The 19334-nt window shown below is 41.0% G+C and overlaps 1 protein-coding gene across 3 annotated transcripts in view; it reads right to left on the reverse strand.

Annotated features, from left to right (window-relative positions):
- Nucleotides 1–19334, reverse strand: part of grik4 (glutamate receptor, ionotropic, kainate 4) — a 379558-nt gene that overhangs the window by 255647 nt on the left and 104577 nt on the right. For all 3 annotated transcript variants that reach the window (XM_086164020.1, XM_086164019.1, XM_086164016.1), the window contains exon 2: nt 19038–19236. The gene's annotated coding sequence lies outside the window, so the exon portion shown is untranslated. The remainder of the gene's footprint in view (nt 1–19037; nt 19237–19334) is intronic.

Here is a 19334-nt window from a genome sequence, read left to right on the forward strand (position 1 = left end):
ATTTTAAAGAATGTATTTAGACTAGCATAACAATGACATCAAAATAACCACACACAATAAGGTCAAACATTTGCCGCAATACCGCAAGCTATTAAACTGTGACTAAATTCACCTCTACGATCTTACTTTTCAGATCACCGTTGACTGGAGAAGTGATCAGCCAAGCCCTAATAAAAGGGTCGCTAAAGCTCCCCGAAGGGCAATCTCACTTACATGTTTAGGCCAAACAATAAGAAAGGAGCAATCACACTTTACTGCATCAGTAGCCTCGGTTATTGATTAATGAGCATTAAAATTTTAGAGGAGAAACACTGTGCCATTGTTGATGTGCGAAATGTCTTTACCGCAGTTGTAAAGTTCCCTGTTTGCCTTTTTGAGGGGGAAAAGGGGCAATGAGAGGACATAACAGAGGGTTTGCAAAAAACATCCCTGAGTTTGGGTTACCATGGCTACAACCTGAACAAAGGTATGTATGATTGGTTGGCATGTAATTGCCGTAATTTCCGGACTATTGAGCGCACCTCAATATAAGCCGCACCGGCTAGCCGATCGCTATCTCGGGCTTCCTCCTGCTCACTAAAACCGTTAAAGTCGTCTTCTTCGGTGTCAGAGTTGAACGGACTCAGAATTTCCTGGTCCTTTCATCGGTCCAATGTGACGAGGATAAATGTTTAAGCGGCGTGAAGCTCGTAACCCCCCCCCCCCCCCCCCCCAAAAAAAAAAATCCATATAGTAGCCGCATTGTTGTTTAAGTGAAATAAGTTGCGCCTTATCAAATTCTCATATAATCCGATGATCATTAACCTTCCAGAAGAACAAAATGTCAGTGTTGGTAGCAGTGCTAGCACGCTAGTTTTTGAGCTCTCTATGTCCATTGTACCAAAATGCCAGCGATCAGTTGCATGAAGAAAAAAAAGATGTTGACGCTAAAGAACGGCATTCACTTTATGAAATAGATGAAATAGCACGACTTACTCAGTGATTAAAACACTTTCTGCATTTTGACTGTTCTGGTTCCTGGTTTGATTCCCACAGGGGCTGTTACCCCCGCATGCGAGCATGTTTCCTCCCCACAGGTCAAAATCGTGCACATTGTCTGGGCATGTGAATGAGACAGTGAATGGTTGTTTGTCTCCGTATGTGGTCTGTGATTGACTGGCAACTCGGGTGAACCTCGTCTGTCGCCCAATGACACAAGCACCCCTGAGAACCCGCGTGCAGGATAAGTAGCATAGATAATGAATGGATTCATTAATTCGACCGCTCGCTCATTGTTTTCTTATTTACAGGCTGCACAAATAAATGTTTTTTTTAATGTTTATCAGTAAGTAAATATATTACCAAGGACATCTGGATCCCAGTCAATCTCACTCAGATGACTTCATAAAATGTCAAGTTAAGTCTCGACCACATTCTTTAAAAATGATTTCCTGAAACCCAACATTCCCCGATGAGCAAGCAGTTGGCGACTGCAGTTGGCGAAGAAACTCTGTCTTTAAAATGCAAAACTTCTAACACTATTTGTATGTTGATTTTGCAAACGCTTCCATTGTGGGGGCGCTTTTTTTTTTTTTTGCAAACTCCCCAAAGGAAATGTGACGGGTCATTTAGGCTGAGAGGAAGGAACTTGTCTCTTTCTTAGAGGCGAATGCGAAGGTGCGTCTGCAGGACAGAGGCAAGAGATTGCCCTCATCAATCTAATGCTTCCTCTCCTGAGGTAATCATTTCCACAGAGGAACATGGCATCTCATTAGGCTGATTCACTTTTGGTGTCAGTCAAACCTCAGAAACCTTCACAACAAAACTGTGTCGCAAAACATTAGACATATCCAAAAGGCACGAGGCCTTCAAACGTTGTTAGTGGGGGGTCATTTTTAAAACAAACTTTTCATGGAGAAGATCATCCCAAAGTAAAACAATGAATTATTTCATTCCTGTTGAGCTTTTCACCATTTCCATAATTAGATTTTATTTGCATTTCTATACCATAGACTGGTAAAAATGAGGGTTATACAATCCTAAACAATCCATTGAACTACATCTATATCTACTGTCTGTAGGTCTTTCTTACGTATGGCCATGAAACTATATAACTCCTCCGCTTTCTCCAAGAAGGAAACCTGAAAGCAATGACATGAATATCATGTTTTGAGCGAACGTATGTAATGTTGGAGCCTTCCGGCAAAAGAATTGCCTTCGGGATTAATAAAGTTCTCTTCTATTCCTGGTGATAAAATGTGTAGATGATCTTGTATGGCTGGCAATGGACCAATGCGATGTTCCCTGCAGCACCACAACAGAGAACGAACCACTGCGAAGAGGAGAAAGACAAACACCAGCAACATGGAGAGTGAAGTTGCCACAATGTTCTACAAGGTGGCATAATAACCATTGACTATCAAATGGGTTGAAGCGTTTTTATTTTCTCCGTGCACTGCTGTGTGAAAAACCTTGCCGTTAGCTAACTCTGTACTAGTCTGGCTAAAATGTTCATGTTCTGCTTTGAGCCCTGGAAACCTGGCAAAGCAAGCGAGAAAAGCTGGGACCTCTTCATCGCTCTGTTTCCCGCTGGTTACGTCCATTTTGTAGCAAGTGGCCGTAAAAAAGCTGACCAGAGAACGGGATTGTTTTTAAAAACGTCATTAACGCCATTGCTTTTAAAAGTGGTCATGGACGCAAATCACAGAGGACCTACGACAGAGGAGTTCCTTTGCAACTGCAAAAAGACCTAACGTCTGAAGAAGGAAAGAAAGGAGACACCGCTGCAAATAATTTCTCTGAAGTTTAACAACTCAAAATGCTGGAAAATTTGGACAAACACGGAGGATTGGAGGAGTTCAAGAGAGATCTTTGAGATCTTTTTCACAAGAGCGGGACGGACGGAGCGGGATCTCGACAGGGGGTTCGGTGCAGCGTCTCTAGTGATGCCGACTCCGTAGTGAAGTGAAGAGGGAGCTGAGCCAGAAGGCGAAGCTCTGAATTTACCGATTGATGTGCGTTCCTATCCTCACCTATGAGCAAAGAACAAAATCACGGATTCAAGCGACCGAAATGAGTTGTCTCTGCAGGGCGGTCGGACTCAAGGAGGAGCTCAGAGTAGAGTCGCTGTTCCTTTACATAGAGAGGAGTCAGATGATCTCGGGGATCTAGTCAGGATGCCTCCTGGACGAGATATTTCTGGCATGTCCATCTGGGAGGCGACCACAAGGAAGACCCAGGACACGCTGGACACACTATGTCTCTAGGTTGGCTTGGAAACACCTTGAGACCCCCAGAAGAGCTGGATCATGTGGCTGGGGAGAGGGATGACTGGATGAAATAAGAAGGAACCTTAACTTACGAGTGCCCCAACTCATGAGTTTTATGAGATATGAGCCGTCGTTCAGTTCATTTTTTTGCCTTGCAATACGAGTCTCGATCTGGGTTAGGAGCGAGCAGGATGAGTGAAACCAACGTGTCCGTCACCGACCGTGAAGGGCTGTTTGAAGACAGTGGGACTCGCCTCTGCCACCAGGTAACCCAGTGAATATCACTTGTCCGTGAAAAGACAGAAGTTGTTGTTGGTGAGATATCGTGAGGGAGAGCATCATCTGTGAGAAGGCGCAAGACCTTCATGGGGATTCGGTACAAATCGAGGCATCAGAAAACTGATTCAAAGCCAGTTTGGGGATGGTTTGGTCATTTCTGACCGACGGCCACTCCGTCGCTGAGTTAAATTTAGCAATAAAATACAGCTTAATCTGCAAGTTAACTTTAGCAATACATTATAGCATTTAGTGTCGAACGATTGAGTTAAGCGAAATTGAAAACTCCCCCAGCCTCCTCTGCCACCGCCGGCAACTTAATCTTCAAGGTCAACACACTTAATAAAACCAATTTATTTTTTGACATTCTCTTTTATTACGTATTCTCATTTTTCATACATGACTTGTTGTTCATAAAGTAAATTTGTCTTTTTCCAACAAAACCAAGGGGCTGGAACGGATTCATAGCATTTCAATTCATTTTAACGGGGAAATTTGATTTGGTGTACGAACAAACTGAGTTACGAGCTTGGTCACGAAACAAATTAAACTCCTAAAGTCAAGGTATTACTGTAATGGCTTTGAATTGATCGTCGTGTATTGATATATACAATTAAACAGTCAGAGTTCATAGTTGCGGTAAGTGTGAAATCGCACTGACAGGTCGCAACCCCGGGATCCCCCGGAGGAAAGCTCATCCACGGAGTGACCTTTAGTCCGCCAGAAACCGCAGGCTGCAAAACACAAATATGCAAAGACACCACTGGTAATCCCAGGGTCTCTGTTCTTTAGCAGGCTGTGAAAATGGGTAATTCGAGAAAGGCCATGGCACGAGACAAAGTGAGAGCGGACTAAAAACAGAATAGAACTCTTATGGATGTCTCATTACATGCTTTGCTTCTTCGCCCAGGGCCTCAATATATCAATCTTAAGTATTCGGCTTTTTGGGAAACTCACTCGACAAATTGTTACCCTCTTCATTTGCTCAATGCCGCACTCTGTCTGGCTCCTGACTGGCACACAGGTGGGACTATTGAATCAAGATGGCAGGGAATAAAACATCTTTGATTGTTAATAATCACAGACTGAGAGAGCATTTAACAATCCATCTGCTCGTATCGGATAAAGCGCAACTTGTGGGATAACGTGCTTTTATTCGCTTTCTTTGCTTCCACCCCATCTCACCTCTCGCTTTATGTGCTCCAGGAGATAAATGAAATGAGGGTTGGCATGTTCCCTGGACATTTTAATTAGCTCGTCTTTAATTCAGCCTGACCCCCTTTCAACTTTGATCAGCCAGCAGGAGCTGTGATAAGGGCCTGTCATTCACAAACGCCAGGGTTATTCAGCAGAAAAAAAAAAAAAACCTCTCTCCCCTATTTAGAGATGCTCCGCTTGCATGTGGGAGACCCCCTCCACGGTGAGTGGTAAACTGAAAAACCACTGAAAATGGAAATATGACACATGAGCTCTGCTCATTCATCCCTGCTCTCCGATTTATCCTGTGTGGACGGCGGAGGATTTCTGGAGGCCAAATTAATGTGTAACAGGGTGGAAGGGAAGTGCTGTGTTTCATCGCTGGCTTTCATGAAATTAGCCCTGCACTTTTGTGGATCCAGGTGAAAGCAAAACAAGCTAAACCTTGTCGTTCTCTCAGAGCTGAAAGGCTGTGTTAGATTGATTCTTGTTGTCTTGGCATCGATTATTACTTTAAAAATAGCGAAAGGGTCCCTGGTTCGATTCAGATGGGAGGCGGGCTCACTGTTTATACGTGTTCTCCTCCGGTTCTCCGATTTCATCCTGGCGTCCTAAAACGTGAGTAGGATAAGCAGTAACCAATGAATGGATGGATCCTGTGAATAAGAGGACCAGTGATGTGCAGTGAGGGTTATGGCTGGTGAGGCAGGAGAAGTGTGTGCCTCACTTAGTGGCTCTTTGCTGCCATTTTATGATCGTTCAGCACAAGAAACTAGTAACACACATCCAGTTCTTGACTACATTAGAAATGAAGTTCATTTAGCAAAAAAGTTTAAACATTTTAATAGCAACGTATAAAGAGACGCTAATAGGGTCTCAGTGCAGAGCATGCTAGCGGCCAGCTGTCATTGGGCAATCTGCGTTGAGGCTCGATTGCCGGCAGCCTCACTCCACGTCCCTTCTCAGTATTTTGAGAGTAAATCTGAAAACTCAGCGATCTAAAACCGGTGAAGTTAAATGAAAAATACCTTTATCGTGCAAATCACTGATAAATATAACCCTTTCATTACTTTTTTTCATTTTACATTTTATACTTTCCAAGATTGACAAGTGAGGCACGGCCTCTCTCCCTCCCCTGACTGCACGTCACTTGAGAGGATGCATGATTGTATCGGTCCATATGACATGGATGAGAGAGTCAATTTTTGTGTCTCTCTACATGACGCACGGATGACAGAGTGAATGGTTGTATTTCTCCATATTACAAGTGAATGAGGACGTGAATGGCCGTATGTCTGTAACACTAAGTCCAAATTTTTTCTTGGTTTTAGTGTAAATGAGGTTAAGAGGTAAATTATAAAAATCTCTATATGTACGTGAACTGAAAATAAATGACGAATTAATATTAAAAATTAATATTTAAACAGAATTGATGAAATTACACCCTAAAAATCTTGCAATGGTGGGAAAATTTGCGACTAGAATTTATTAGAAAATTGATTGGTAGCATGTATAAGAGGGGGTATAATATTTAAAAGGCCAATGGTGGATATTCTGGTTATTAAATCAATCTTTATAGTTTTGACATTTTTTTATGCGATCATTTTTGTGGTTTATATAGAAATAAGAAAGGAAAAGATGATTTTAACAATGTCACTAGACGTTTTTTCACCAAAAAATCATTTTGTTTAAAAAATTTGAAGCAAAAAAATACATAGCAAAGTTACTTTTTCATTTTTTCCTTGCCTGATTATTTTTTTTTAAGCCCACTGTATAAAAACCCCCAGATGCATGTGAGAAAAAAACAACCTTTTTGACTTTTTTTGTTTAAGATTTAAAATGATTTATTGAACAATAATCTTTTTCTTCGATTTTCATCATTTCAGTGTAATACACCAAACTCTTCACATTTCCTGTGGAAAGGAGGCGAGACACAGATGACATCAGGTACCGACGGATGCTGTCAATCATGTAATGGATTTTCTTAATATGACTTCATCTGAAGATTCTTTGTCGCCTGAAATAACATCAGTATTGCGGTATGAATCTCAGTCACGCAGAGCAGGACAGAAAAGAACAAATCTCTCTGTTCCATAAGCGCAAGGCTGTGCACTAAATGTGCTCTATTTCCCTCTCAGCTACACGAATGGCATACTGAAATACCTTGTTCTCGTTTGTCTAACTCTTAAAAAACGATTTCTAAATGTACTCTTTTGGCAAATAGGTATTTTGCTACCATGAAGCGCTTTTTCAGAATTCATTACACTGCTGTCGACAACAGATGGTACCAAAGCGGAATTTTACCTCGCAAGGATCCAATAAATGTATGTTACTTTGAAGAAGACTTATTAGCGCAAATATAAGGCACAAACGGGGCCCCATTTTGGGGGGTTTTCTGGGTAACCATCCGCAGAATCAATCAAACAATGCAGATATTATCAGTTGGCACAAACTGTCACGCCATCAGATGGTCAAAATCCGAGTCTAGCCCGTTCTGCCTCATTATCTTCAGAACTGTCAGTCAAAGAAAAAGAAAAACATTTTTCGGTTTGCTTTAATAGTGACAGCAAATAATTCTTCTTTTGTCGCAAACGTCGGGCCTTTCCATTTCTAAATGGGAATGTCTGGGGGAAAAAAAAAACGCTGACTCAAAAACCGCGTTTCGCCACCAATGGCGCCAGCAAGCCGTCGCCCCTCTATAACCTCCACACACTGATCATATTTGGAGATGCGGCGTTGACTGCCAGCTGCACTCACTCATTCAACAAAGTGAGCCTTCTCTATTGATTCCATTGCACTCTTTCTAATATCGAAATTGTCATGCTTCGCTCGTTGCTTCAGTTGCTCTCTCTCTCAATCGCATGACAGGCTCCTCTGTCTTACCGCTCGTACTCTATCTTCTGTCTAATTTTTTCTCCCTCTCGGTTTTCCCCTTGGTTTCTTATTTGACTCCGAATTCAAATAACTCCATCTTGCCGCGTCTCACGGAATACCTGTTGAGGATAGTTGCTGTCATCCCACAGGCAGTCAGAAGTAAAGCACTAACGCTGGGGGAGAAGAAATATGATGCCGGAAAACTGGGACTACCAGTAAATTATCACACTATAGATTGCTACAAAGTTCAACTGAGTCTTTTATGTACTTTTGAGACAAGATAGCAAGAATTATGTTGCTCTTTCATAAATAACTGTAATGCGAGTGGCAGAGAAACACGTGGAGTTTGATTTGCTTGGTTTTTCCTGTTATGCAGCCACGCTCTGATAAAACAGAGGAGCAGTTAATAATATTGACAAAAAGCATTGCTCCGCGTGTGCAGGCTGGCCAAAAATATACTGTGCTAAAGCCAAAAGGGGAAGCCTTGAAGAAATACAATCTATTTCTCTCTCTTACACACACACACACACACACACACACACACACACAGACACACACAGACACACACACACACACACACACACACACACATTGAATCCGTCTGTGAAATGTTCGTGAAAATGCCACAAAAAGTCTCAAGTGCTCTGCCATACATTACATCAACTGCAGTAAATAATAATAACAATTATAATAATAATAATAATTATTATTATTATTAATGATAAATGTAACTATTACTGTTTTTAGTTATTACTAACTGTTATTGTAAATTAATATGATGACACCTGTTATTATGACCATGTAATCATTTTTTTTAATTATTCATTCAGGTTTTTCACTGCATTTTTAATTAATTATATTCATCATAATTATCATAATTATTATTATTACTATTTTTATCATTTTTATTTATATTTATATTATCATTAGCCACTGATTCATTGTCTACCACGCAGGGTTACAAGGTATGCCCGAGCCTATCCCAGTTGCTGCTGAACTAGAGGTGCAGTACGACATGGACTGGTATCATTATTATTTTATTATCCCCCCTAATAATAAATACATCTATCACGTTTTGGATTTCAGTTTCATCATTTCTTTTAAGAGATTGAATCTATCTGAGCCTTCCTGACGTCCATTTACATTTACTGCCATGAAAGGGCTTCTCTGCCGGACCACTCACACTTCTATAAATCTCTCTGCTTGTGTTGAGCTTGAATATGATCTGCTGACCAGATGCTGACAGCCAGCTGAAAACAGCCCCTGGTCATCAACCATATGCCGTTCAATCATATTAACAACGGTTTGCTGTTAATTACACTAACTTTATTGCACCATAAAACATACTTTTCTACATGGAGTGTATTCCACTCAATTGGAACTGGTATGCAGTTTGCATACAAACAATATGACTTAAATTGTTCCATACTGACTTTTGAGGAATTAGGTTCGGGGAAAGGTAAGTTTCACAGCTTCCAAAAGAAATGCAAATATATTTGCAACTATTTGAGAGTTTGCGCTTAATGTCGATTTCAGTGTTGGCTCTCTTCCCCCGCCGCACATCCTTGTAAAATTCTGCTTCCAACTCTTTCTGTAAAGTCTTAGATCCCCTCCGCCCCCCGCATATGTTCGATAGCCAAGGCTTACCCAGACTGAATAATGCATTATCCCTCGTCCACTGCTATTCTTACGTCTAATCTTTCCTCTAATTTCATTTTCCGGTGGAGCTGTCAGACATGTGGAGGGATCTGTGTGCCAGTTGAGGCGCAGTCATGCAGCATCTTCACATTTGTCCACAGAAATACCGAGACCCTCGGTCTCAGACTGTAGGAGAGTCAGTCAATGAGAGCATTTCAAACAATAATAATAATAACACACAGCAAAGGGAAAACAAACACATCTAGAAATAAAAGCGACCGTATCATCTTCCGATGTTATTCCAGGTAAAACCGTATAACAATATCCTATTCTTGTACATCCCAGGTAGCAGAAAGATTGAGCCTTGCCAGTTACAGGACTTAATTGTAAACCCACTGCACCCTATTTCCATCTGCAGTCTGACAATGTCAACGCCGTGAATGATTTCAGGGAAGAGATGGAGGGGATTTGATTCACCTTAACCAATGAGTAGCGACCATGAAGCCGGGATCTGCCAATCATCGCACAACTATCTTGTTTTCATTGTTTCCATTATTCCTCTGATTACGACACATGGCTTCACAACATTCCGCTGTGGTTCCCAAACAGAAATTCTGTCCACCTGCTTTGTCATTCAAGTAAAACATGACTTCAAACCGAGAATTCCAGGTATGCTTTAACAGCTTCTCGCAAATTGACATCATGTTCCTATGGTTACCCGTATTGTATGCGGTAAGAAAAAAAAAACGACATTTTACTCAACTCCAACCATCCATCTTCAGCCGCTTATCCTTCACTCAAGGTCGCGGGGGATGCCGGAGCCTAAACCAGCTGTCATGGGTTGAGAGGCGGGGTACGGCCGGATGAAACCCACGCAGACAGAGGGTGAACGTGTGAACTCTACACGGAAAGGTCCCCTTTGCGGAATCGAACCGGGGTCCTTCGTGCTGTGAGGCCGGAGCGCCACCGTGCGGCCCTATATTCAAATCCTAATTTCATAAAACTTCGGTCTCAAAGCCAGAGGCGGCCTGACCTAATGCGGTGCCCTTAGCAAGATTTAAATGGCATCCGCTCCATCGGAGATTTACTCTTACTAAAAAAAAAAAAAAAAAAAAAATCAAAGCATTGTTTTTACCATTGTCAAGACATGTCACCCAATTTATAAGTTTAACAAATGACAAATAAATAGAAAAAAAATCTGAATTCCTAAATGAATACCCCTAAGTATTCCAGGTACCGATGAGGTGTAGGAGGAGGAGGGGGATATTTGGTACAGTATACCCTTGTTTTTCTCGGGGGGTACGTTCCAAAAAGTACCTGAGATAGGCAAAATCCATAAAGTAGAAACCTTTATTTTCTTTACAATTATTATACAATTAAATACTCTATCATACATTGCTGCTGTTGTTCTTAATTTTTTTCTTCCTTCTTTATGGAACAAACGGAAGATTCATTCATTCCGTAATGCCGACCTACAGCCGCATAGCTTTTACCTTCCCTTAGCGTGTCCAGAAGTTTAACTTTATCTGCGATAGATAGCATCTTCCGCTGCCTTTTGGGCCCTGACGCAGGTGCTTTTGTCGGTCCAGAGCGTTTTGTCAACATTATGGGTTTTAGAGAAACTCGAAATGGCAAGAGAATTTGCACGTACGTAATGTAAATTTGGCAAGCTGTTTTACGTACATAATAAACTGCAACGTTATTGACGCACAGGTAGAGAAGAAGCGGAGTGACTTTTTAGCCAATAAGAATGCAGAACACAATGCACGATGCAAATCCGTGAAGTACCGAAACCGTGAAAAGTAAACCGCGTTATAGCGAGGGATCACTGTGTTAGCATTTGAAGCTATATTAATTGGGCATTACTTTACATGTGAATCAACGTGGGCTTTTCCATTGTAAGAGTTAATAACAATGACAAATTTTAATGTTATTATATTACAGACAAATTTTCTCAGATTTTCTCTAGGCTGAACTGGGAACGCCTTGGGATTCCCCAGAAGAGCTGGACCATGTGGCTGGGGAGAAGGAAGTCTAGGTCTCCCTGCACCTTCGGCTGCTGCCCTCTGCGACTCGACTTCGGATAGGTGTCAGAAGATGGATGGGTGGATGGATAAAGCCGAATTTGTCCTGATTTTGTGGTGCCTTTAGCATTCGCCTATATTGCCTAATGGGCCTCTGCTCACAGCAAAAAGGGTCCTGGTTCGATTCTGACCAGGGGCCTTACTGAGCAGAGAGTGCATGTTCTCCCGCTGTCTACATGGGATTCCTCCCTATGTCCAAAACCATGCAGCAGCTAAACTGAGACCCTAAATCGACCAGACATGTGAATGAGACAGCAAATGGTTGTTTTTGGTCATATGATTGACAGGCCGTCGGTACAGGGTGAACCCAGACTCTTGCCTAATGACAGTTTGGAAAAGCTGCAGCCCTACAATGACCTGGACTGCAGGATATGCAGTATAGATAATGAATGCATGAATGAATAAATCAATTTTGGTTTTACCATTATTGCATTAATATTAATGTTCGTGTCTACTGGCTTCAGTGGCATTTAATTTTTTCCATTTATTTTAATTCAATGATTTGCACAAAACATTTCTCAGCTATAAAAGGGAGCCAGATTAGATGAAAAACTAAAAACCCGCTCCTCTTTAACGTCAGCATCCCCCCCCCCCCGCCAAACCCATCCCACCCGAGCCCCCCAATTTTGGCGCCTTTCTCTGACTTGCAGTACAAGGTTCAGTAATTTTCCACCCCGAATCTAAGCAGGAGACGAAAATGACTAATTAGGCCACTTTGTTACATTAAGTATTGACTATACTAGTTTATGCTTTGAAAAGAACAGACAAATAAAAAGGTAAACACAGACGGGCACAAGGAGATGGCTTTTGAAGTGCAATCTTATTCAGGTCATCACTCATGGAAGACTCGCTCTCATGTGAAATGAGCCTCTGTTTTGTTTTTCTTTTGCAAAATAGATACACGAATAAAAAAAAAATGGTTCTGGCAATTATATAACACTATAATAGCGGATTTTCATCGAGGCTAAGAAAAACAAATAATACGCTCTCAAAATATTGTAGTTTATTTTCTCACCATCAACTGCAGATTGTAGCAATGGCATGTTTGAGGGAATTACTTGAAATTGCATGCAGAAGTAGATGAGATATGGATAATTTGATGCATTGACAATGTAATCAATATCTTTTAATGGCTCACAACAAGAAGGTCCCTGGTTGAATTCCAACAGGGGGCAAATACAGGGAGAACACTTCTGGTTTCTTCTGGCTTTCCCAGTATGTCACAATGTGACGTGTAAATAAATGAGTGAATGGTTGTGTGTCGCTATATGTGGCCCTGGGCTTGGCAACCGGTCCAGGGTGAACCTCGCCTCTCGCCAAATGACAGCTGGGACAGGCTCCAGCCCCCCGGTGACTATAAGTGCAGGATGAGCATTTCAGATAATAAATAATGATAATGAATATACCTCATAGTTACTGGTTAACTGTCTAATGTAACAGTGCCCTTCACTGATAATTTGCATTTGATTGCTATTGTTTTATTGCTAATTTCAGGAAATCGTGGACTTGTGAGAAACGTCTTTTGGATTCCTACGTATGTCTAGTACATGCAGAGAAATGGTCAATAAAACTGACTGATTTTCATAAATGAATGTTTTTCCTGTATTCTGTTCACTTTATCTAATCATTCTATCGTTCTGATAATCTTACATATATATTTTACATACATATATATACAGTGGCCCTTTAAGATACGAATCACGTTCTATACAATTTTTTTTTAAGATACGAAGGACGATTCTAGTATATTTTATCTTTGAAATACAAAAACAATGTTCATGATACGAAATTTGCGTGGTTCGCAGCAAGCGAGCTCCCACGCCGCTCTCACCTTGCACCTCAGCCTGACAGCTTCCAGCATCCCTTGGCTACTTTTTCCAGGTAGTTCGTACAGTACAGACATTTAATATCTTTGTGCTTATTTTGTGTATTTTTTTTTAATAATCATCCTGGGCTCTGAGAAAGCAAGTGGTAGGACAACCAGTGAACACATCAGCATATGTTTATTGCAATAATAAGTTAAATTTATTAATAATCATCATAAGTTTATTGTAAGGTCAAGTCGATTGCTTATCGCTCAGTGTTTATGTTCGTAGCCTCTCTCGCACCCTCGTAACCACTCGCCGCCATCTGAAGTTGTCTGTGTCTGAGGTAAGGATTCATATTACATCACTATAAGTTTACAATAACAATGTTTTTTTTCTCTCTGATGTCCCTTGCATTATTAATATCCTTCTTTTTCTGTTTTTATTTTTAATATAAATATCCTTATTTTGTGAGTTTTGGGGGGGTGGAACAAATTAATTTGTTATTTAAAGGTGGAACATTAATTTAATTTAAAAAATATCAACACACGAACCCACTTCTGGATCGAATTACATTTGTATCTTAAGAGACATACATATACACACACACACACACACACATATATATATATATATATATATATATATATACCTGTGTGTCTGTGTGTGTGTACATATATATATATATACACACACACACACACACACACACACTCACATTTTTGTTTTATTTGTATTTTGGAGTGTCAAGTAAGGCGCCCATATATATATATATATATATATATATATATATATATTTTTTTTTTATATATTTTTTTTTAATTTACCTTTTTTTCCCAAACTATTTTGTCACTATCATTTTTATCTTTATAGCTCCTTTTTTGTAATTTGTATTTTGGAGTGTCAAGTAAGGCACCTTAAATAAAATGGATTGTAATTATATATGTTTAATTCTTATAACATTGAATATATTCAATTCGCCTCACCAAGACACTTTTTTAAAAATCCTCTGCAGTGTGTTGTTTTTCTTTGAAGAGTAATTGACCGAGCAAAAACCGTGCACGTCAAGGAAAACAAGGATGCTGCGGTCAGCTTAGTCCTCTCAAGCAGGTTTTTTTCCTTTGCCTCCAGTACACTCTGGATGCCGGAGCTCTTGTACCTGTCTGCCTCGGTAATCTGCTAGGGAGCAGACAAACATCAGCTGGTCTTATCTCTACTTCTCAGGTGCAACCAGGAAGGAGGGAAGTGAAAGGCAGGTGGCCCGGCAGGAAACACGGACAGAGCTGATGCGGGTTCAAGAATTCACTCAACACACACAAGTAAATGGAATTCATTAAAAATGTCAACGTCCACAGTCGAAACTACAGCCGCAAACACACATGCGAACCACATCCAACTCTGGAAAGAAAACACTAACTTAATTCGACACGCCGTGTGTTTTTTACTACGCAGGGAAATAAGAATTTACTACAGGCGGTGTTGAGGGTTTCCACAATTCAAAGCGCAACAAAGATTCATTTTAATGAGCGTGACATACCACCACTACTTTTCATTTTAAACCGCGGGTTGAGCAAACGGATTTACCCAATGGCAAAACGGAACACTGTGGTTGACACAAACTGAGGGGCCATAATACACCATCTGCACCGGAGTGATATTCAAAACTTGCATCTCATGCAAGACCGCACATGTGGGCAATGAAATTGAAACCATCTCCTAAAAGCGCTATCCTTGAGCCAAAGTTACTGAAAAGTCAGCGGCAGATTTCACAGGACACCGGCGCCTCGGAGAAACCCGGTGTCTTTAGAGCATGGAATGTGTGTGTGTGTGTGTGTTTGTGTTTGGTGTGTTTGAGAGTGCGTGTTTTGGCATTTGCATTCGCAGCATACTGGAGCCGCCAGGCGAGGGAAATACGGCGGCTTGAAAAATAGGAAAAGCATGTTACCCGTCACAAGGATGCGTGTAGCCTTTTCCAAACGGAAAAGCGTTTGTAATATATTATAAGCTAAGCACATCGGGGTGAATGTTCGGGGCGTGTAAGCCTGATTACCTGGGACAATATCAGCAACATGGAAGGTATTAAGCTTGGAAACACTGAACCGCAAATATATATTTAAAAGAGAAACGTGCACTATGACATCATATGCAGCAAAACCATGAGCTTCTAGGAACTAGGCTACCGTGTTCTCTAAAACCCAGTTTTGTTCAACAAAAACGTATTGACTCCATTGTTGGTGGTTTGGTAAATCCAGCTCTCCTTTCAGTTTTCACCTCTAAGCTGCTTTTTTTTTTTTTTTTTTTGTTCTACAGAACACAGCACAGCAGGTAACGGTTGCAGCGAAGCCTCCAGGTAACAGTATATTTTGCCCACCACATAAAGACCACAAGCTGCTCTGAAGACAATCTTCCTTTCTATTGACACTTTAGTGTTCCAAAAAAAAAAAAAAAAAAAAAAAAAGGGGACAGCGGGTGGATGGATTTGTGCCCGAAGATAAATAAATCAAGCTCTTCTGCGGGGCGACTGAATTTATGTAACAGCATCGCGACATGAAGTTTTAAAGCATCCTGCACTGTATGCTCAACATGTGGTCTTTATCGCAAAACTATCTTGCCTTTAGTTCAACAGTAGCCTCTATCCTAAGCCGATATCGTGTATATATACACACACAAACACATAAATACAGCGGGGAGAACAAGTATTTGATACGCTGCTGATTTTTCAGCTTTTCCCACTTGCAAAGCGTTTAGAGTTCTGTCATTTTTATCATAGGTACTCTTCAACTGTGGGTGACAGAATCTAAAACAAAAATCCAGAAAAAACACATTGTATGATTTTTTTAAGTCATTCATTTGCTTTTTATTGCATGACAAAAGTATTTGATGCATCAGAAAAATAGAAGTCTTAATATTTGGTACAGAAACCTGTAGTGGTTGGTACAGAAATCAGACGTTTCACACTGCAGCAGGGATTTTAGCCCGCTCCTGATCTTCTCCAGATCCTTCAGGTTTCGGGGCGGTCGCAAGGCAAAATGGACTTCCAGCTCCCTTAAAAGATTTTCAATTGGGTTCAGGAGACGGGCTCGGCCACTCCAGGACCTTGAGATGCTTCTTATGGAGCCGCTCCTCAGTTACCCTGGCTGTGTGTTTTGGGTTGTTATCATGCTGGAAGACCCGGCCACGACCCATCTTCAAGTCTCCTACGGAGTTAGGGAGGTTGTTGGCAAAGATCTTGCGATAAATGGCCCCGTCCATCCTCCCCTCAATACGGCACAGTCGTCCCGTCTCCTTTGCAGAAAAGCTTCCCCAAAGAATAATGTTTCCATCTCCATGCGTCACAGTTGGGATGGTGTTCTTGGGGTTGTACTCATCCTTTATCTTTCTCCAAACACGGCGAGTGGAGTTTTATTTATTTACTTTACTCTTACAAATTCTGAATGTATATATTCAAATATTGATTTCAGTGTTTTTATAATCTTTAGGCATGTGTCGAGTAGAATTCAGATTTTTTTTTTTTTTTTTTTTTGATTCGGGCAGCTTTTGGTGTTACATTTCAAACTGTTCACCTGTAAGGCACATATTTATTATTTATATTTAGTTAAATTTATTTAGTATTTATTTTTTTTATTTTCTATTTTATTGATTATATTGAACATAGTTTTTTTATATTTGTACCTCTATCCTTCATTCATGTTCTATTACACCTTCATTGAGAACCTAATGACCTTCTCCTTCACCTGCTGGTTCCGTTCCATTGAAAGGAATCGCCTGGAGCGCACTACCTTGGTCTGCTCCGAAATAATTGGCCAACCCATCAGACCTCTCTCTCACAGTCAAATCTTAAAAACAGATAAAAAGATCCTCGCAAATCAGTCCCAAATCTTACACCCGGCCTGGAGTGGCTAAACCACTCAAGTCGCAGACTCGGCCGCCGCGCCTGCAAACCCCAGTGGAGAAGGTCAACCTTTGTCCCAAGAGATGTCCAACCAATATAATTATTATATAAATGCAGAGCGCAGCTTACCTCGCAGTCTCTTACCAATGGCACAATTTGCACAATTCTGTACAGTAGTGTATTATACCATATATTTATTGACGTTCACAATTTGATGCTGCTACCCCACATGCCCCCCATTTGCCTCCCGGAGACAAAAAAAAAAATGTTTTTTTCTGATTCGGATTCTTCATTTGAAATATTCTTTCTACTATTTGCACATATTTATCCCTGGCTCCTTCTGTCTGCATGTTGAAGCATCCTTGGGCAACACACTCAACCCCCTCTAGTTGCCCCAGATGGCCCGGTTTTTGCAATACATGGCATGCTTGCGTGTGTGTGTGCATGTGTGAGCATAAACCCCAAGTTGTGAAACCGCTATATAAGCAAAGTCCAGAAACGGTTGGCACTGTTGCCTCAGAGCAGGAAGTCCAAGAGGTTGTTTTCCTCAATTTCATTGTCCGATTTCCAAATCGAATTTCCTTTTCATCAGGAAAAAAAAATGACCTGTTTGTTTTTTTTTTTTCCTATTTTCTACAACCTCCGGTTCTAATTGTGCTCTCTCCGGCAGAACCAATAACATCGGAGCTCACGTACACTCTGCACAGAATGACTCTGGCATTAGGAAAAGACTACTTCTACTTCTCCAAATAAAACAAGTCAAAAGTTAAACGCCGTATTTCAGTTAATTCATGGTCCTGCCAAAGCAGCTCAAGAGGAGAAGCCAGTAAGGCACGACTAAAGTGCATCTCTGTGGATACATTTCCCTCGGATAAACAGAAACCACAGTGTTCCATAAAATCTCAATAAAATAATAATTTATATTTATACATTTCCATGCAAAAAATGGAATGTTTGAGACGGATAAGAACTGTCTGGAGACGGAGAACATTTTGCAATCAGGGATGTAGGTTTAGTCTTAACGAGTAAGTCACAAAGAACTTTTTCTTCTTCTACGACGCAACGTGGTAATATTCACCTTACCTGACTCAGCAGGTATCGTTATGATAGTTAATTAATAGTCTTATTTTTCTTGTGATTATTACACTTTGTCAGTCAGACATTTTTTCTACTGTTTATTCTGCAGTAGCCTTGACCGATCGCCAGTCAATAACAGGGCCTACGATTATTATCATTAGGGTTATTATTATTATTACTACTACTGAGCCTTGTCTGTTCAACATATTTTCCAGAGAATTGTTAGAATGGGGGCTACATTTCTTACATTTAGCTATATATACTTGCTCTTCTTGTATGGAGTTGGATTGCGGCAACTGAATTAAATGATGTTTCCCCCATTTGACTGATGAACGGGAGGCTGACAAATCCAACTCTAAGAGTATGAGTTTGAATTATTCAAACTTTATTACACAACTAACAAAAAAAAAAAAAAAAAAAAGATACAAAACGGGGAAACAGCCTGAGCAGAACGAAACAACCTGACGGTGGCAAAACTACCCGGATAATCTAACAAAGACTGGAAAGAAAGCATAAAACGCGATCCCGCGGGAGAAAGTTGCAGCACATGACAAGAGGTAAAAAAGGGGTTCAGGTGAAAAAGGAACGACGTGCATTTAAATGATAAAAAAAAAGGTCATCTAAGAGTCGAAGCCCGGCCGAAGACTAAAAACGGCAATAATGGCCGTATCAATTTATGATTTCTCGCTATTTAATTAACACACAGGCCTTTTTTTTTAAATATCAATAGCTTTTTGACCGTCATTAGACTTCCCCTCGTACGCCGGTCGCGGGCCGAGCGAGGCTTACACGAGATGATGGATCTTTGGAGTTTGCAAAGATGGCAGAAAGCCCCGCAGCCGGAGCTCATTATCATTCATTACTCTGTCTCTCGTCTCGTCGTTCTCCGAGCGTCCGCGGCGCCGGACGCGTGAGTGGCGGCTGATTACCAAACATCTTCTCCTACCTTTGATCTCGTGAGGTGTGGGACTCTAATCCATCTTGCGGCGCAGGAAGCTGTCTTGAGTTGGGTGGTTGCAGCAGCCACTTAGCTTCTCCTCATTTCACACACGCCGATATACAGTATGTGCTCTCACAGCTCTCTCGCAGGTACGCCGGCTCGCGGTTCGGGGTTCGGCACGCCGGCCTCTCCGCATCCGGTCGCGCTGCAGGGAGGAAAAGGAAAAGACAGAAACGGGCAATTAGGATCAGAACCAGACAAAAAAAAAAAAAGGGGGAATGTCGTTTTATCGACGCGAAGAAA

The sequence above is a fragment of the Fistularia commersonii genome, chromosome 18 (genome assembly GCF_037954325.1).
Source record: "Fistularia commersonii isolate RoL2024-O1a breed Wild chromosome 18, RoL_Fcom_v1.0, whole genome shotgun sequence".
Classification (NCBI taxonomy): domain Eukaryota; kingdom Metazoa; phylum Chordata; class Actinopteri; order Syngnathiformes; family Fistulariidae; genus Fistularia; species Fistularia commersonii.